The following is a 12875-nucleotide window of genomic DNA, read 5'->3' as shown; positions in this document are numbered from 1 at the left end:
TAAGAAAGGTGCGTCGCTCTCGGGTGCGAAAGTGACATTTATGTTGAAGCTTGTGAGCACAGCTCAAGTCTACTGTTTGTTTTTATGCACTTGTGACCTTTCTGTGCATTAAGCAAGCACACAAGAAGATGAATTATAGCTTATGTTTAGTGTAAAGAAAGCATCATGGTGCATGGTTATATGCATGTCCCTGCAGAGATGGTTCTGGTAACTGTGTGAAGGGTGTGTCATTGACTGTGATGTCAACAGATAACTACCTGGACATGTTTTTACAAACTCTTTCCTGATTTGACGCAAACTCTCTCTTACCGCATCATCCCTCAAGCCAAAAAAAGGTCAGACTTAAAGAGTCTAGCCCACGCACAACGAAAAGAGTTGCTGCTGTTTTCATCAGGATAGGATAGGACTTCATTTATACCGCAATGGGGAAATGATGTGGTTGCAGCGCGGATACAAATCCACAAAATGAAGACCATTTCTCACTGTAATGTTTTTTTTTTTTTTTTAATCAGAATGTCGCATTTTGTGTCCAGATTAAAGGTTTTAATAGTGAAGGTACGTACTACAAGGGCTAAAGCAGGGGTCGGCAACCCAAAATGTTGAAAGAGCCATATTGGAACAAAAATACAAAATAAAAATCTGTCTGGAGCCGCAAAAAATTTAAAGAGTTACATAAGTGTTAAAATGAAGGCAACACATCATGTAAGTGTCTATATTAGCTATATTAGCCTACTATCAAAGGCTGACGCGAATCTTTGTTGACAGAAATGTTGTATTTTAATTTTTATTCTACACATTTTTGCAACATTGGAAATCATTAGTAAAATGGAGGCTTCTCGCAGGATGAGATAACTTCTGGAAATTACTGGCTCAGAATGGCCAAAGGTATAGATGTGTGTGTCCAAGTTAGAGGAAACGGCAGGCTGTCTTCTTCTAATGGATTTATTACAATCTTTGTGAGCTGAGTAATGTTTGCTGTTGTCTGGAACAACATGGCACACAAACAACTATGAGAAATGCAGCCAATATTATATACAGATAATGTGTCATGAGGCATGAAAATATAAATTAAATACACAGAGGACATAAGTAAAGGAAATTAAATGATCTTAAATATACCTACAAATGTGGCCTAATTATGCAATATGTACATTGTCGGATGTGGCATGAATCTGATGCGAAAAGATCAGTTTTGAAGCGCTTTGGAGCATTTAGACCAGTGGTTCTTAACCTGGGTTCGATCGATGAGTCGGGCTCAGGGGTTCGGCGGAGGTCAAGACACACCCGAATCATCGTGTAAATAAAAACTTCTCCCTATCGGCGTATTACGGATACGGCAACAGCTGACTGGTTTGCCGGTGTGTAATTTGTTGTGAGTTTATGCACTGTGTTGGTTTTGTTCTTTGAACAAGGTGATGTTCATGCACGGTTAATTTTGTTAACCAGTAAAAAAACATGGTAACACTTTAGTATGGGGAACATATTCCCCATTAATTAGTTGCATATTAACATGCAAATTAGTAACATATTGGCTCTTAACTAGTCATTATTAAGTACTTATTAATGCCTTATTTAGCATGGCCTTATTATAACCCTAACCCTCTAACCCTGGCCTTAACCCTCTAACCCTAACCCTAACCAATTAACTCTAAATTAAGTCTTTGTTACTTAGAATATGTTCCCCTAGTGTCCAAAAAACTCAAAATTAAGTCTTTGTTACTTACAATATGTTCCCCATACTAAAGTGTTATCTTGAATTTGAAAAAAAACATTTTATTTTCCACTAAAGAAGGGTTCGGTGAATGTGCATATGAAACTGGTGGGGTTCAGTACCTCCAACAAGGTTAAGAACCACTGATTTAGACAAAAAAAAAAGATCTGTGTCACTTGAGGGTAAAACAATCTGATTTGGTGTGCAGTGTAAACGGGGCCAGGGTTGATTCAGGCCACATCAGGAGGTAGCCCTGAATCCGATTGGAATCTGATTCTTTAAAATGGGATTTCAGTCCAAACGCAATGTAACCCAAATGTGACTTTTTCGTCATCTTTGGGCGAGCTACGTCACTCGTGTGCGCGGGGAAAGACGCAGTCGCCAGCGGAAATGGATATTTCATCACAACATCCGGTTTCGGTGAGCAAAGTCTATTTAAGACGACTACATTTTCATTGTTTTACTTGTCAATAGTGCGCAAATAATAGGCTATTGTATGTATGTATTGTCACCGACATAGTGGCCCTAGTTGGGCAGTGTCACTTCAAAAAAAGAGTTGCGTCATTCTCTGCGCCCACTGGCTCGATTGGGACAAAACATAGTGACACCTACTCGTGATGATCTCAGGGTGTCCGAGATAATGTCGCATAATACAGTCTGATCCAACAAAACTTCACGTCATACATTTCTACCAGCTGATGTCTACATCCACGTTCCAAGTTCATACGCAGAATCAGGTAATTCTTTGTGCATCTGCCGTTCACAAGTCGTAAAATAAAATCTTCTAACTTCTCCATCAAAAAAACACAATGATGGTGCAAGTTTGGTTGATGACTAATAATGAATGTCGGTACTCACCATTTACACATGCGGTGCGTTCTACTTTCTGCTTTCATACTTTGTGGGGAGGAGGTCTGCTTCTTCACCAAACAATATTCCTGGAAAAAAGCATGTGGGTGACATTAAATGACACATATTGTTTTGTACACCAAAATTAATCTATTTATTAAACTTCTTCAACTTCTTCTCCGGATTTTGGCGCGCTCTGCTTTCCACATTTTTCACCCGATTTCAAACCGTTCCAACTTCAAACTGTTCAGCCTATTCCGGAATAGCGGGCTTTCCCTTGACAAAAATCCCAAAATTCCCAGATTTCCCAGAATTACAGGTTTTCCGGGACATTTTTCCCATTCAAAATGAATTGGCCATTTTTCAAACTTCCACCATTTCCACATTTTTCAACCGATTCAAACCATTCCAACTTCAACACATTCCACTATTCTGGAAATTCAAACTACCCTTTTTCCAACTTCCAAAAAATTCCAGGATTTTCCAGAATTCCTGGTTTCCCAAAGCCCTATTTTCACCCTTTTTTCTGGCGACTATTCCTCCCACATTTTTCAACCCACTCCAACCATTCAACCGTCAAAACATTCCTCTTAATTAGGACCAAAAACAAAGTGTTTTTTTGAACTGGAAAAATTCCCGGTTTTCCCGAAATTCCAGGAATTCCGTAATACCATTTCTCAATTCAACATGTTACTACTTCAACATTTCTCGACCGATTTGAAAAATTCCAACACCAACCATTTCAACTCATTCAGACCATTCAAGTTTTTTTTTACCATATTCCAAAATAACTCCCGCTTTTCCCGAAATTCCCAAATTTTGGGGAAATTCCCATTGAATTCAATGGTACATCTTTCAAAGTTCCTCAACTCCCACATTTTTCATCTGATTCAACCTGTTCCAACTTCAAAATATTCAGCCTGTTTGGGAATTGTGTGCTCTACTTCAACAATTAAAAAAAAAATTCAGGATTTCAGTTGAACTTCAGCATTGGAGCATTCACACGTAATTCCTTCAAGAATATCTTCATCGTATTTACTATTATTTTAATTAAATAAATTAAAAAAATACAACCCTGGTAAAATTACTGTACTTTTTGAGCAGATTCAACAATACTGTGATAATGATAACCGTAATAATTTTGGTCACAATAACTTTATTTAGCCATTGTATTTATTATTTTGGTTGTGTATATTTGAGGGTCCCCCACCACCTCCTTATAACAGAGACATAACCTAATTTAGTGCTTTTGGTTGTGATGTTTATTCATGTTCAAAATGTTACTAACAAAGTATATTTTATTTAACTTGAAGATGTAAAAGGTTACATTCCAATTACAATGTTGAAATATTCAAGAAACACAAGTTGATTCCATTTGAAAGGGTATACTTGCATTATTATTATGTGTTATTGTTATTATTTCATCAGTGGTTAATTTGGTCTCAAAATAATGTTGAGAATAATATAGTTTATAAGCAATAATTTGTAGATCAATATATTGTCAAGCAGAATTTGTTATCAACCCAGGTCCAGTTAAAACATGCGATATACGGTAGTCACAGAAAATACCATTTACCAGATGTCGACTTGCTCATTTTCAGGCTTTGATTGTTCCTGTTACTGTGCTGTTACACCAGGAAATGTTTTAAGGCGTTTTTAAAATATTGCATCCCGGTGGGGCCATATAGTACGTTTATTTGAATACAATACTCCGTAAATATCAAGCTGCTTTCTTTCCAACTACGCCTACTTTGTTATGATTGGTCACACACGCCGCTCAAAGATGCAAGAGACAAGCCCCCCAAAAGGTTACATGCTAATAAATACCAACTTTCCAATCCACTCAGGAAGATTTTGGAATATCTCTGAGAGTTTGTTGTAGTTCATTTGGAAGGTTAAAGGCAGTGGCGGGCCATGCGTTTCCCACCTAGGCCTTCACTGATGTCCGACTTCAATGATTACCTCTCAAAATACCATCATTGATGTCACCACATGACCATTACTGTAGAAATACTATACAGCAGGGGTCCTCAAGTACAAATCTTGAAGGTCCACAAATGTTTTTTTTTAAACAGGCTGGGTCCGTTTATTATCGGTCAAGCTTATATAGTAGCAGGAGGTAAGTAGTTTAACATTTTCTTAAAATTAACAAAAATAAAATAAATATCCAATAAAATACATGAAATATTTTCTTTGAAACAAAAATAAATAAGAACTTTGAAAAAATGTGTCCTCTGCATTCGACCCATCCCTTGATCACACCCTGGGAGGTGAGGGGAGCAGTGGGCAGCAGTGGCGCTGCGCCCGGGAATCATTTTTGGTGATTTAACCCCCAATTCCAAGCCTTGATGCTGAGTGCCAAGCAGGGAAGAATGCTGGTATGAGCTTTTAAACATAACCCGTTAACTGCTGCCAATCAAATGGTGAATAAGATACTCTTTAGGGTTCATATGTTTGTAAATCTGACTGTGATGAAGTCAGTGCCTCACCAGCCATCAACCTCACCGCACGTTACTGCTCTGTTGCTATTTGTTGTTGTGTCATAGATTTAACAAAAATCTTGCTTGATGTTTCATATGACTTTTTCAGCCTCGTGATTTCTTTTTTTCTTAGCTCTGAATCATGAGGAAATGTCTCTTCAAATTCGCGGTGCTCTTTCAGATAGTGACGTTTCAGATTTTCACTTTTCACCAGAGCAACAGTACTGTTGCATATTAGACACATTGGTCTGGTACTTGCAATAGGTAGGATGAAAACATATTGCTCTGTCCATTCTTCCTTGAAACGTCGGTTTTCCCTGTCCACCTTTCTTTTACCAGCCTGAGCCAACTTGGAGCATGCCATTGTGATTTGATTCACATTCAGTGACTGACGAGTGAACAGTTAGCGAAGTAGCGATACGAGACAACTGTGTGCCTGCAGCGAAAGGTTCCATGCACTGTGCACTGCACATGTGTATGACCCAGGTGGTAACAGCCTATCAGCGCGTCGTTGTGATCGAGATGACAACCCATACCCCGGAATTAGCCAATCAGAGTGGCGTTCTCTCGCTCTCTCTCTCTCTCTCTCTGAGAGAGAGAGAGAGACTCACTCTCTCTCTCTCTCTCTCTCTCTCTTTGAGAGAGAGAGAGAGAGAGAGAGAGAGAGAGGGACGGAGTGAGTGAGACACGAGAAGTGTAAACGAAACGTGGAGATATTTGACTAAAAACAACGAAGAACGTTGACTTGCGCTAGCGATAACTCACAGATGAATACAATTATTATATTTTTTTATAATAATTATAATTATAATAATAAAAATAAAAAATAAAAATGTTTTTTTTTTTTTTACTATAATTTGTGCTGGGTCCGGACGGACACGTCGCTGGGTCCGGACATGGACCGCGGTCCGCCTGTTGAGGATCGCTGCTATACAGGAACACATTTACGCACTACTGGACATTGAATCACCACCAACAGTGTACAAAACGGTTTATTTTCTGGCGCATTTAAAAATCAATACACCCGCATCAGCAATTAAAACATATCTTATGTGGTACTGTCAAAATTAAAATTGCAAAAAACATATTAAATGTAAAAAAATTAAGAAATATTTGAACTCACAATTTGTAGCACTCATTCAACGTTGTATAACCCCCCGTAGTCGGTTGATTCGAGTGGAAATGGCGGGCATTTCCCCATTACAGTGCGTGAACCCCCGCATTGTTGATTCTGAAGGCCCCGGGCAGATTTGGTACAGAATGGCAACATAAGCTAGCTGAATTCTGATTGGATAAAAACTCTAACCTAAAAACAACAGCACTGGAAGGAGCATAATATGACATGAAGAGGATATGAATAATTTTAGATATTTAGGGAAAGTAAATAAAAAAGTACTTTTATCTTTAATTGTGTGCATGATCCAAAGCATTCACACATATGGTTTTCTACACCAAAATTCATCTATTTATTAAACTTCTTCTTCTTCTCCAGATTTTGGCGCGCTCTACCTTCCACATTTTTCATCCGATTCAAACCGTTCCAACTTCAAACTGTTCAGCCTATTCGGGAATCGCGGGCTTTCCAAATTCCCAGATTTTCGGGACATTTTTCCCATTTAAAATGAATTGGCCATTTTTCAAACTTTCACCATTTCCACACTTTTTCAACCTATTCATACCATTGCACCTTCAACACATTCCACCATCTTGGAAATTCAAACTACCCTTTTTCCAAGTTCAAACTCCAGGATTTTCCAAAACTCCTGGTTTTCCAAAGCCCTATCTCCACCCTTTTTTCTGGCGAAAAATTCCCGGTTTTCCCAAAATTCCAGGAATTCCGTAATACCAATTCAACATGTTACTGCTTCAACATTTCTCGACGGATTAGAAAATTTCCAACACCAACCGTTCCACCGTCAGACCATTCAAGTTTTTTTTTTTACCATTTTCAAATAAATTACGGTGTATAGACGCCTGCATTGTTGATTCTGAAGGCCCCGGGCAGATTCCGTACAGTATGGCAACATAAGCTAGCTGAATTCTGATTGGATACAAACTCTAACCTAAAAACAACAGCACTGGAAAGAGAATAATATGAGATGAAGATAATATGAATACTTTTAGATATTTTAGGGAAAGTAAATAAAAAATTACTCTTGTCTTTAATCATGATCATGATTTCTGGTTATGTTAGGCCAGCAGAGAAGGCCTTGCTGGCCCTGACGGCCCACCACTGGTTAAAGGTCATGCCGGAATAGAAAACGGTATTCCCCAAATTGTCTCTACCAATTTTACAATTATCTAAGAATACCAAGAACCAACATTGTGCCAGGTGAAACCATCTGTGTTCACGTAGCTCCTCCCCCTATTTTGGTGTAGTTGCGTGTCTAGACTACATTCGAGGCAGCTCACGCTGGGGGGAAGATAAAGCAGAGTAACGAGATGTGCGCCATGACAGTTTACGGACCTTCCCCTGAACTGTTTATGTGATCGACTGAACGTGGAATGAATGTACATACACATTGGATGCAGGCCAGTGGTCTCCATGGACACCAGACGACCTCACAAGATGTGGACCAATGAGATGAGAGCGAATTGCCACTTTAAGGTCTGTTAAGTAGAAAGCCCACCACCGTGCAGCCAGACGTCCAGATGTACTCCAATCCAATTCCCATCGCGGCATGATTAGCACACGTCTTGACGTTAAATCAATGACCCACTTTAGTCGCCCTTCCTGCCCTGGTTTTCTCCCAAGAAAGGCATGCTGGCGTCATGGAAGACCGAATTTCCACACAAAGGACAAGGAATTCTCCAAAGGAAAGAAACATGAATGAATATGATTGATTATGGCGACTAAATGTTTCAGCGCTAAAATGTTTGTCCTGCATGAGGTCAGATGTATTGATCCATGCATGTGGTGTCATATAACACTGCCTGTCTGCCCCATGAGGATAATTACCTTGCGACGCTGCCATTAAAATCACTTAATAGAAACGCACAGCCTTTCCCAAACTGGAATCTGTATGTGTTTGACTAAAATGCTGTAAGATATTTGATGCATTTTCTTGGCAAATGGCTCTGGTACTCTGGCATAATATTTAATATCACAATGTATAGGTCTCTTTTACGATACAATATGCAAGCATCAAATATTGATATCGCCCCTGTCCACTGAAAATCAAGAATGTCCACTTGTGCACTTTTAATTTAAGTATATAAAAACGACCAATAAAAAAAATGTTTTACTTTATTATAAATGCACCAACATTTATTTGTTTGTACTAAAATTGTTGTTTATAAAATTCTTAGCTGAGAAACTGTTGTAATCACTCCTGAAAAATACTCAGACAGTTATGAACATACTAAGATTGTCAAAGTTAACACATCGGATTAATGACAAAAAATAATCATATTAATTATGTATATATGTATATATGTGTATGTGTATATATATATTTGTGTGTGTATATATGTGTATATATACATACATATGTATGTGTATATATGTATATACATATATGTGTATATAAATACATATACACATACATATATACATATACATACATACATTATATATACATACATATATATGTGCATATAAAGTATATACATATGTGTACATACATACATATACACATACATAGATGTATGTATACATACATATATATGTGTATATACATACATATATATATACATATATATATATACATACATATATACATACATAGATGTATATATACATACATATATATATGTGTATATACATATATGTGTATATATACATATATATATGTATGTATGTATATATGTATGTGTATATATGTATATGTATTTATGTATGTATATGCATATATATATGTATGTATATATGTATGTTTACATGTGTATATATGTATATGTATATAATATTATAATAGTAATCTTAATAATATGATATGTCTATCTGTGTTGGCCTTGCAATGAGGTGGCGGCTTGTCCAGGGTGTACACTGCCTTCCGCCCAATTGCAGCTGGATAGGCTTCAGCCACCTCCGCGATCCAGAGAGGGACACGCGGTAGAGGATTGATGGATGGATGAATATACACAAAGACGTAATGTATGTTTGTGTATAATAATCTCTATTCTTGGAAAATGCCCTTTAAGGTAAACCAACAAGAATCAAGTAGAACTAAAAGAGAAAATCAGGTTTTTATTGTTACAATTCTTATGTGTGAGGGAGTGTTTTGACACATATTGTCTGACAAAAACATTCCAACAATAACCAAAGTCTCTCAGGACGCGAATAGCGATACTCCCTTCAGTGAGATCTTAAATATTGTTGGATTAAGTATTATTATATGTACTGTCGGTAAATAACGTTTGAGTTGCTCACATACTGTACATGATTAACTTTTCTAATGAGTTTGCAGTCATTTATTGCGTGTTTTTGCTGTTTAAACTGGGAGTTTTCTGACCAAAAGAGCGATTCCCAACCACACCTATGTGCTCACAATAGCTGGATAACATCAGGATGTTAGATAACTATTCATTATTTGACCACTAAAGATATCACCCTGTGAACTGCTCTCCAAGATGTAAACATCCCCCAGGTATTATGGCTAAACTCATGATTGCTATTACAGCAGTGTCAGTAAAAAGCGAGGCTGCTAAAAACATCCCGTGTGGTTTTCTACCCTGTGTGAAGAAAATGTGTATCCTCGGGTGGGAAAACGATTCAGTGTAAACGTTACTCCCAGACATACCACGCATACACACATGACAGGAGGAGTTTTAGCAGATGTAATGTTGGCCAAATCAAACATGTCTTTTTCTTGTGAAACACACTTTTTTTTTTAAAATCCAGTGCAGTCTGACATTCATGTTTAATGCTGGTCAGTGTGGTTAATCGTGCAGCTTTAAATCCCTTAGTCACTCAGTAAAATAACAATGCTGTATACTTTTAACAGATAATTATTCAATTATCCTTTTTTTTACAGTCAGAACATAAAAAAATCTCCAGTACAGTATACGAACTAGTGTTGTCCCAATACCAATATTTTGGTACCGGTACCAAAATGTATTTCGGTACTTTTAGATACTTTTTTATATAAAGGGGACCACAAAAAATTGCATTATTGGCTTTATTTTAACACCTACGGTACATTAAACATATGTTTCTTTTTCATATGTTTTCTTGTTTGTCCTTAAAGAAAATAGTGAACATACAAGACAACTTATCTTTTAGAAGTAAATAAGCAAACAAAGGCTCCTAATTTAGCTGCTGACATATGCAGTAACATATTGTGTCATTTTCCATGCTATTATTTTGTCAACATTATTAAGGACAAGTGGTAGAAAATGAATTATTAATCTACTTGTTCATTTACTGTTAATATCTGCTTACTTTCTCTTTTAACATGTTCTATTTACACTTCTGTTAAAATGTAATAATCACTTATTCTTCTGTTGTTTGGATGCTTTACATTAGTTTTGGATGATACTACAAATTTGGGTATCAATCCGATACCAAGTCCTTACAGGATCATACATTGGTCATATTCAAAGTCCTCATGTGTCCAGGGACATATTTCCTGAGATTATAAACATAATATAAATCTTAAAAAAACGAAAGAAGATTTTGTGATGCTAAAAAATATTGATGTAATCATAGTACAGGGGTCGGCAACCCGCGGCTCCGGAGCCGCATGCGGCTCTTTGATCACTCTGCTCAGCTGCATACTTGCCGACCCCCCCGATTTTCCCGGGAGACTTCCGGATTTCAGTGCCTCTCGCAGAAAGCTCCCGGGATTAATATTCTCCGATTTTCACCCTTACAATTATAATAAGGGCGTGCCATGATGGTACAGCATTTAGCGCCCTCTACAATCTGTATAACAGCGTGCCAGCCCAGCCTCTTGTTATATGCATCTTCTGCTTGCACACGTAAGTGACAGCAAGGCATACTTGGTCAACAGCCACACAGGTTACACTGACGGTGGCCATATAAAACAACTTTAACACTCTTACTAATAATGCGCCACACTTTGAACCAAAACCAAACAAGAATGACAAACACATTTCGGGAGAACATCTGCACCTTAACACAATATAAACACAACAGAACAAATACCCAGAATCCCATGCAGCCCTGACTCTTCTGATTCTTCTACATTATATACCCCTGCTACCACCAAACCCCGCCCCCACCCCAACCCTGCTCCCTCACACATCAACCATCATTACATTGGATGTTAGGTGTAGATCCACCAATGGCATTTGTTTACATTTTGAAGCCGGTGAGCTACGGTGTGTAGTGAAGCATGTTTAGCTATTCCTCGTCCTGCAGGGATGATACTTGAAAGAAACTTACTTTATTTGTCGCCGTGGAGGCGAGGATTGGTGATTTGTGCGCTACCGGTACTTTTTAGAGGCGGTATAGTACCGAATATGATTCCTTAGTATCACGGTACTATACTAATACAGATATACCGTACAACCCTACTATGAACGAAGGGAAATTCACTTGTAAAAACACAAGAACATAATTGTGTAATAAAAACAAATATATTTTACATTTTGTTAATCAAAATTATTTTTTAAATTATATCCAATTAAAGTTTAACTAAAATTTTAATCAATATTTTTAAAGATACACCGACCCCGAAAGGGATAAGCGGTAGAAAATGGATGGATGGACAGTGTCACTTCATGTTAAGCATTAGCACAGCTAAAATATCGACATAACTTTGTTTTTTCAAATATGATCAGGAAGAAAGCTGAGTGTGAAGGACGGGGCTGAGAGGAAGTGGATGCTATTCATTGATATAAAGAAAGAAATAATCAAAAACATGACTAAGCGTGTCGCCAACTTGGCGAGGCAATTTAAGCGTATCATTGCTAGTCTGCACCATACTGAATGAGTCACCAATCAAGGTGGTTAAAATAATATCTAAACGGCGTACATTTGTTTATTAGAATATGGCGAAGTTGCTGATTGTGTGTTTGACAGCGACGTCGCCTGAAAGAGATACGGTAGAAGTTTGCTCTTCTAGGTAAATGCTGCACATTATCATTACATGACTTCATAAAACTACTGTAGTTGTTTGCAATACATTATACTGTATTGTTTGTATACAATAGTTCATATTAAAAGACAGTGCCTGGTAAAATTGTGCTGTTTTAGGTGCTGTTTTAAATTGATTTCAAATATTTTCGCCCGAAAACGTTTTGAGTTACACATGTCTGAGGATGTTCTCATTCATCCAGGTCATTGTCTTCTTAGGGCTTTCAGTCGCTCGCAACTGGACTGTTCAGTTTGCCTTGGTAGACGTTTAAACGCCTCTCATCTAAGTAAGCTTCATCAGTTCATGCTCATAGACTTAGATAGGTCAGATCTAGTCTAGCAGCTGGTTCCAAAACCACAACTATTTATATTCCAACACAAGGAGGGTGTGCCTGGGCAAGGATGGTAGTGGGGGAAAAAAACTGCTCAGATGCAAAAGGGCAACCCTTTTATCAATGCCAACAACAGTCCTTAAAGTGGACTTTCCCCCTCGCTATAGCATTGATTTATTGTGTGGCAAAACAATCACAGTGGAACGACTACTCAGCCCAAAATCAGTCGGAGTTACCCACGTTAGCATTCCATTCAGTTGGCACAAAAAGAGCATCTGTGAAGGAAACGTTTGTAACTCCTGATATTTGTTGGAAGCTAAATTGCAGAGTCTTTTAGGAATGGTAGAAAGTACAGTGTTGTATGTGGGAGATAGATGGTTTCGCAGACCCCCTCTTCTGTTCTGGGATGGCTTTTCCAAGATGACTTCCCTCACTCTATCGAACATTCTGTCCTCCCTGTC

At 37.8% G+C, this 12875-nt stretch overlaps 1 protein-coding gene and 1 long non-coding RNA gene across 3 annotated transcripts in view; one reads left to right on the top strand and one right to left on the bottom strand.

The window, feature by feature from the left end:
* Positions 1-12875, top strand: part of iffo2b (intermediate filament family orphan 2b) — a 90736-nt gene that overhangs the window by 32749 nt on the left and 45112 nt on the right. The gene's annotated exons all lie outside the window — the stretch shown is intronic.
* The window catches only part of LOC133586358 (uncharacterized), a 46452-nt gene continuing 36146 nt past the window's right edge, over positions 2570-12875 (bottom strand). The window contains exon 3 of the long non-coding RNA XR_009814152.1: positions 2570-2649. This is a non-coding gene — a long non-coding RNA (uncharacterized lncRNA). The remainder of the gene's footprint in view (positions 2650-12875) is intronic.

This window comes from Nerophis lumbriciformis, linkage group LG03, assembly GCF_033978685.3.
Source record: "Nerophis lumbriciformis linkage group LG03, RoL_Nlum_v2.1, whole genome shotgun sequence".
NCBI lineage: Eukaryota > Metazoa > Chordata > Actinopteri > Syngnathiformes > Syngnathidae > Nerophis > Nerophis lumbriciformis.
The sequence above is the reverse complement of the archived record's forward strand: the minus strand, read 5'-3'. Positions and strand labels throughout refer to the sequence as shown.